General features: G+C 49.2%; 3 non-coding genes across 3 annotated transcripts; 1 reads left to right on the forward strand and 2 right to left on the reverse strand.

Moving 5' to 3' along the window:
* Nucleotides 1-336: 336 nt before the first annotated feature.
* On the reverse strand, nucleotides 337-408 carry Trnap-ugg. Its single transcript has one exon. It is a non-coding gene; the product is annotated as a tRNA-Pro (tRNA).
* A 2,136-nt stretch (nucleotides 409-2,544) lies between these two features.
* Nucleotides 2,545-2,616, forward strand: Trnap-cgg. The gene has a single exon. It is a non-coding gene; the product is annotated as a tRNA-Pro (tRNA).
* A 101-nt stretch (nucleotides 2,617-2,717) lies between these two features.
* Nucleotides 2,718-2,790, reverse strand: Trnak-cuu. The gene has a single exon. It is a non-coding gene; the product is annotated as a tRNA-Lys (tRNA).
* Nucleotides 2,791-6,579: the final 3,789 nt, after the last annotated feature.

Below are 6,579 nucleotides of genomic sequence, written 5' to 3' on the forward strand. Positions count from 1 at the left end.
GAAGAGACTTCGATAAGTCGACAGTGGGGCGAAAACCCCACGAGGTGCGCGCACGGTCTCAGGCCCAAGAGAAAAGTGGCCGCAGTGTCCCTCCCTTCGCGCCTCCCTCACCTGACGACGAAGAAAGCCCCCTTTGAGACACGTCATCATTTGACCTCCGAGATATCCCGCAAATCTGCTTGAAAGTTACCGGTCCCTGGCACCAAAGCCTCGCCCGGCTGGTCTCTGAAGTTCTGCTTGCCCGCTAACGTTCGCGTTTCTCTTCGGCTCTCCCAGAATGCCCCTTCGCCTTCCGCTGGAGCAGAAATAAGTAAAATGCACAGACGGCTCAGTGCTGGGCTCGTCCGGGATTTGAACCCGGGACCTCTCGCACCCAAAGCGAGAATCATACCCCTAGACCAACGAGCCAACGCGCTCTGGCTGCCCCCTCCCCCTCTCCAAGTGAGTTGCTCGGCGTTTGTTTATCTTTCTCCCAGATCCTCGGCTGTGGGTACCAGCATGCATGGGAACCGGAAGGACTCAGCGGTCCACTGCCGCTGTGGGATTTCCAGGGTGAGCGCTAGTTCCGTGACATAAAGCAAGGAGATGACAAGCTGACACATTTTCCATTCTCTAAATGACTAGCCAGCGTGGAATAGAGACGGGTTGAGGGGTCATTAAAGTAGAAGACGTTCTAGGCAGGATACTGACATTAGGAAACGAAGACAAGTGCAGACATCATCCATTTTTCAAAACGATAAATGCCAATCAAAACAAAACACAAAACTGACAAACCAAAGACATAACTTGACTACATAGGTTTAAAGTCCTTAAAATATGTATGTTTGTAGCTAGGTATGGTGACAAAAGCCTAAAATCCCACCCAGTACTTGATATGTGGACTCAGGTGGATTAGGAGTTCAAGGTTATCTTTGGCTACCCAGTGAATTTGAGGTCAGCCTGCGCTACACGAGACCCTCGAAAATATATAGGTATTTTCTTGTGATATGGCAAGAAGAAGAAATGGCATCCTAGAAATCCATATCTATGGATCTCAGCTATATTTCCTTCATCTCTGAGACAGGTTCTTGTCATACTGCCTAGGCTATCCCCAAAAGTCACCCTGCCACGGGTGAACAGTCCTAGACAACTCCTAAGTGGATTAGGTGGGAAACAACCAAGCTTTGAAGCGGGGTGGGGGGGTGGGGGGGGTGGGGGGGGGGGGGGTTGACAAGAGGAAGTTTTTCGAGGCCTGCAAAGATCTCAAAACCCCAAACTGCACACTTGTGATCCCAGCACTGTGGAGGCGGAGGCTGTAAGGTCAGTCTGGGTTCTACCGAGACCCTGTCTCAGAGCAACACTGTTCTCATTTCCAAGGGCTACCGTAACAAAGTATCATAGCCTGAATCACTGCCCCACTTCCTCCCAAGGCTGAGCCACCGTTCAGAACTCTGAACTACGGTTCTAGGAGGACCAAGCTGACCACACAGGCAGAGGTCTTGTGAAATTCTCACAAGGCAGTTAGTTCAGGCTGGCGGAAAGGCTGGGCTATCCAGAAGTCCAGAGCCTGGGGTCCTGCTTCCTTGGCTGCACTAGGTACCTCTGGAAGGAGCCTTCTACCCACCTCCCACCTGGCTGCAGCTTAGAACAGAATTGGGACTCCCACACTATTGAATTGTGGGATTCCTTCGCCCGGTTCTGTTTGGTCAGTCCTGAATCAACATCTGTCAGAATAAGACCCGAAGGGGAATTGGGTCCAGCTGCTACTGCTGCACTAGGGTGGAGCCAGGCACAAGGACGACCACAGGTGAGCAGAGAGAAACAAGGACGTGCGTGGGCTCATTGGCCCAATCCTGCTTAGAGTGCAAGAAAGTCAACTGCTGGAGAAATCTGAATCCTCAAAGGTTCTTCCCTCTTAAGGGGATACCTAGTCGGTCTCTCTGAATCCTGACAGACTAGAGGAGTAAATCAACCCAGTGGTGTTGGAATTCAGAGTAAGATAGGAACTCACAACGCCACCCAAGTGGGCCAGGTCCCAGACACCACCCTCTGAACTGCGAGGGCCACCATATGCCAGTTGGATGTCTGCTTTCTTTGGTCGGAGGTGCTCCTAGTTCAGCTGCTCCTAAGGAGCTTTCTAGGATTCCCAGCGTCCTGCCCCAGACACCGTATCCTGGGACTGAACCTTCCAGGTGCAGACAAAACGGTTGGGCTGCGACCGATGGAACCAGACTCCATATATTTGCGACTGGCTGAGCTGCGGCAGCGTCCCCCAGTCTTGGGCGTCCAGTGGGACTGTTGGGCCATGTGTTTGGGGAGAACTGAGGGCGAGGTTTATTTAATGGCCGTTCCTTGCCTCCTCCCTGCTCTCTGGCCACAAAACACAGCCTCCACAGCAGTCTCAGCCACCGGGCAAGGCTTCCAAAGTGCAGGTTTTCTCCTGAACCTCGGTGGTGTGTTGCCAAACTTTTATCCCCACCCCACAGCCTCCGCAGGCGGCAAGGCGCAACTCATTTGGGAATGAATATGGACCTATAAGGAAGTGTTGGGAATCTTGAGTCGTGTGGCTCGTTGGTCTAGGGGTATGATTCTCGCTTCGGGTGCGAGAGGTCCCGGGTTCAAATCCCGGACGAGCCCTGGAGGGGGTCCAGTTTCCCAATGTTTTTGTCTCCACATTTAGATAGAACTCTACTGTTACAGCAGCCTTACAAGGTGCAAACTTCCCCCAGCAAAAGCCTCGCCCAACGTGGGGCTCGAACCCACGACCCTGAGATTAAGAGTCTCATGCTCTACCGACTGAGCTAGCCGGGCTGCGGAAGAAACCTCATGCTGAGAGCTACAGAAGCCCATTGTTCCATTCATGCTCTGGTGAAATTGCCGCGGAAAACTTTCAAAGTGAAAAGCAGGGAGAGCACCGGATCTCCTCCCGGCGAGGAACTCACACTCGTGGGCCCGGGAAGTACGCGCTGGCACGGCTGGACAGAGACGCTGGGCCGGGCTGCCGCCCACAGACCACTGTGTGATGCCTGGAGGCCCGATAGGCACGCAGGGGCGTCTGCGCCAAAAGGCAGAAGCTTCGCTCAAACGGTCGACAAGAAACTCGAGAGCTGCTCTTAGTGAAGTCCACGCCAAGGAGTGTAGATGGGTGAAAATACGGGGGACAAGGCGTGAATCCCTGCTCTTAAAGGATGGGTCTCATCTAGGCCTAGGAGAGTTCTCTGGATCAAACCCAGCAGGAGGCTACACTTCATTACCCATCTGCTAGCTGGTGTGTGTGCGTGGGTCTTCTTAAAAATTTATTCTTTAACAAATTCATGCATTTATGTAATGTATGTCATTTCATCCCCCCCCATTTCCCTCCCGCTCCAGCTGCCCCCCCCCCCATTCCCAAAAAGCCTTCCTCCTATTTTCGTGCCTTTTTTTTTTTTTCTTGCACGCTTTCTTATTTTGGTTTTGGCTTGGTAACCACTGAGCTTTAGTAGGCTGCTTGCATGAGCATGGGTGGAGGGTTATTTATTGGATCGTAACCCCCTACCCTCACCTTCACCCCAACAGCCATTAATTGCCTACAGCCCCTAGAGGAGGTATGAGAGTCTCATGAGCGGCTCTACCTAAATATTAATTATGGGAAGGCAAGGAGAAAATCAAATACTGGTGTTAGGCAGCTTTTGCGTCCCTCTGTGATTGACGACAGTGTGTGGGGTCGGAATAAAGGCAAGAGCAGCCCCAGGAGTGCCCATCAAGTTTCCAGCGCTGGGGAAGCAGCTCCTGCGGGGCTGCTGTCTCTGCATGGTTGCAGCTCAGCCTGCACTACTGAAAGGAAACAAGGTAAGACAGTGAGAAACCACGTCGGCATAGACAATACAGGAGGGAATCTCTCCGCAGAACGACTCAAGAGAGCCCAACACCAGATCGCCAGGCCGGGAAAGGGGTGTTTGCACCATTTACAGCGCACTTCACATGTAAATGAAGGCTTGCGTTTGCACCAATCACAATATTTTCTCTTTAGAACTAATCACAGTAATCCCTCTGCTGGATTGTGAGATGTGCTTGCTCCTTTTCTTGCCCGGGATGAAAATGATTGCAGGGTCACCAAGAATTCATGCAGGCTTGTGATTGTAAGAAGACTGGTACAAATGGAAATAGCCCTGCCTGAAACTGCACCCTTGGGAACTGGAACAATCATCCTGTGGTCAGCATTGTGTGGTTTCCTTAAAGCTTACAGCCTTTGTTACAGACAGCTGGTGCCGACATGGGAGCGGTTTGGTGGGCAGTCTGACTGGCACAGTCCTTTTGCTTTAAGGCAACGAGAGAGAGTCAATTAAGAAGTCAAATTGCCCTGATCACCGATGTCTTTGCTTACTTATAGAAAAACGAAACTTTTAAAGGTGAGCTTACATAAAAAAAGAAAGAAAGAAAAAAAAAAAAACCTAGCTGACATGTTGGCACAAGCCTTTACTCCAGCGTTCTTTCTGGTGGCAGAGGCAGGCAGAGCTCTGTAAATTTCAAGCCAGCCTGGTCTACATGCAAGTTCCAGACCACAGTGAGACCCTGTCTCAAAAAAATAAAATAAAATAAAACCATCATTCACTAATTGTGATTGTTAACAGGGCTTTAACAATACTTACCAGCTGCCCAGTATCCCAGAGAGAGTTATAGCTCATTTATCTGTCTCAGTTTTACCATCAAACAATGGAAATGATCACACAATGGGGCAGCACCAGATACTTGGGTCTGCTAAGCCAAAGTCACTCACAAGCAGAGAGACAGGTAGGTCCCTCTACTTAGGACCGGACTGGATTACAGCTGTTTTGAGTGCTTTGCCTCCTAATTCCAAGTTTGACAGTGTGAGTCCCCTCTGACTATATCTCTTCTGATTGGACATTGAGGCAGGAAGGGTCTCGCTCCCATGTTAGAAGATGCTTTTGGACTGGTCCCGTGGTTTGCTAGCTGCGTATGGATGGATCTGCATGACGTTTAAAATTCATGAAGTTGTACTGGACACGGCGTTTCACATTAGTAACCCCAGCACTTAGGAGTCCTGGGGTCATGTGAGACGCTTTGACCCGGAAATGGCCATTTTGAACCGGGAATAGCTACATGGAAGTGTCTAGGTCCGGGCATGCCCAAGCATGATATGAATTCATATCAATAGTGACGTGGAATAAGCCCCCATCTAATGACTGAAACGGCAAGACAAAAGCACAGACTACTAGTCTGACGAGGCATGTATCTGTAACTGAAGAACAATACAGATTGCATGTGCCTGGCTTTCTTGAACCGCCAGCCCCCAAATCATGACTTGGAGACTTATTACTAGCTATGAATGCCCAGCCTTATCTTATGCTTGTCCCACTAGCTCTTATAACTTAAATTAGCCTGTTTCTCTTTGTCTACATTTTGCCCCGGGGCTTTTACCTTTCTTTCATTCTGTTTGTCCTACTCCATGTCTGGCTGTCTGGCTGCTGCCTAGCTGGCCCCAGGTGTCTCTTTCTGTCTCTTTTCCCTCTCTCCTTTCTTCTCTCCAGCCTAGAGCCTAGATTCCCCCTCCTATTTATTCTCTCTGCCCGCCAGACCCATCTATCCCCTACTGCCTAGCTATTAGCCAGTCAGCTTTTTATTAGGCCAAACGGATGCCTTAGGCAGCAAAGTGAAACAGCAACACATCTTTACATAGTTAAACAAATGCAACACATCTTTGCCTAGTTAAAGTAATATTCCACAACAGAAACAAATGTAACACATTTTTACATAGTTAAAATAATATTCCACAATTGCAGGCAGCTACAAGAGTCTAGGAGAAACAAGGAAGCATCCTCCTTGGAGCCTTGAGAGGAAGCAGGCCTTGCAAATACCTCAAGGAAAAGCTGCTAGCTGCAGAACTGCAAAAATACCTTTCGACTGTTTTCAGCCACCAGCTTCTAGTCATTTGTAAGAGCAGCTACAGGAAACTAATCAGTATTCCATATAAGATGTTTGGGAGTTTTGCTGTAAAAGCTGTAATGGTGTATGGGATCTAAGTACCTATGAGACAAATGAGCTCTCTCTTAACCATAGAGCACTGTCAAAAATCACTAGTAGTGCCGGGCAGTGGTGGCTTATGCCTTTAATCCGAGCTCTCAGGAGGCAGAGGCAGGCAGATTTCTGTGAGTTCCAGGACAGCCTGGTCTACAGAGAAACCCTGTCTTGGAAAACAAAACAACAACAACAAAAATTACTATTAGTGTTTTTTTGTTTGTTTGTTTTTGGAGACAGGTTTTTGTTTGTTTTGTTTTGTTGGTTTTTTTGAGACAAGGGTTTCTCTGTGTAGTCCTGGCTGTCCTGTCACTCTGTAGCCCAGGCTGGCCTTGAACTCACTCAGATCACCTATCTCTGCCTCCAGAGTGCTGGGATTAAAGGCATATACACCTCCACACCCAGCTTCAATCATCGGAGAGCTGTTGGAACAATAGAAAAGTCCCAGGACTGGAGGCTGGCATGAGGTTACAAGTCTCAGCTGCCAATGTAAGGATAGAAAGCTACCAAAAGCTGAAACTTGAAGAGATTGTCTTCACCTACCCACAACTTTTTAGTAGAGCAGAAGGGCCCCAGCCACGTGAT

This window comes from Onychomys torridus, chromosome 8 (assembly GCF_903995425.1).
Source record: "Onychomys torridus chromosome 8, mOncTor1.1, whole genome shotgun sequence".
NCBI lineage: Eukaryota > Metazoa > Chordata > Mammalia > Rodentia > Cricetidae > Onychomys > Onychomys torridus.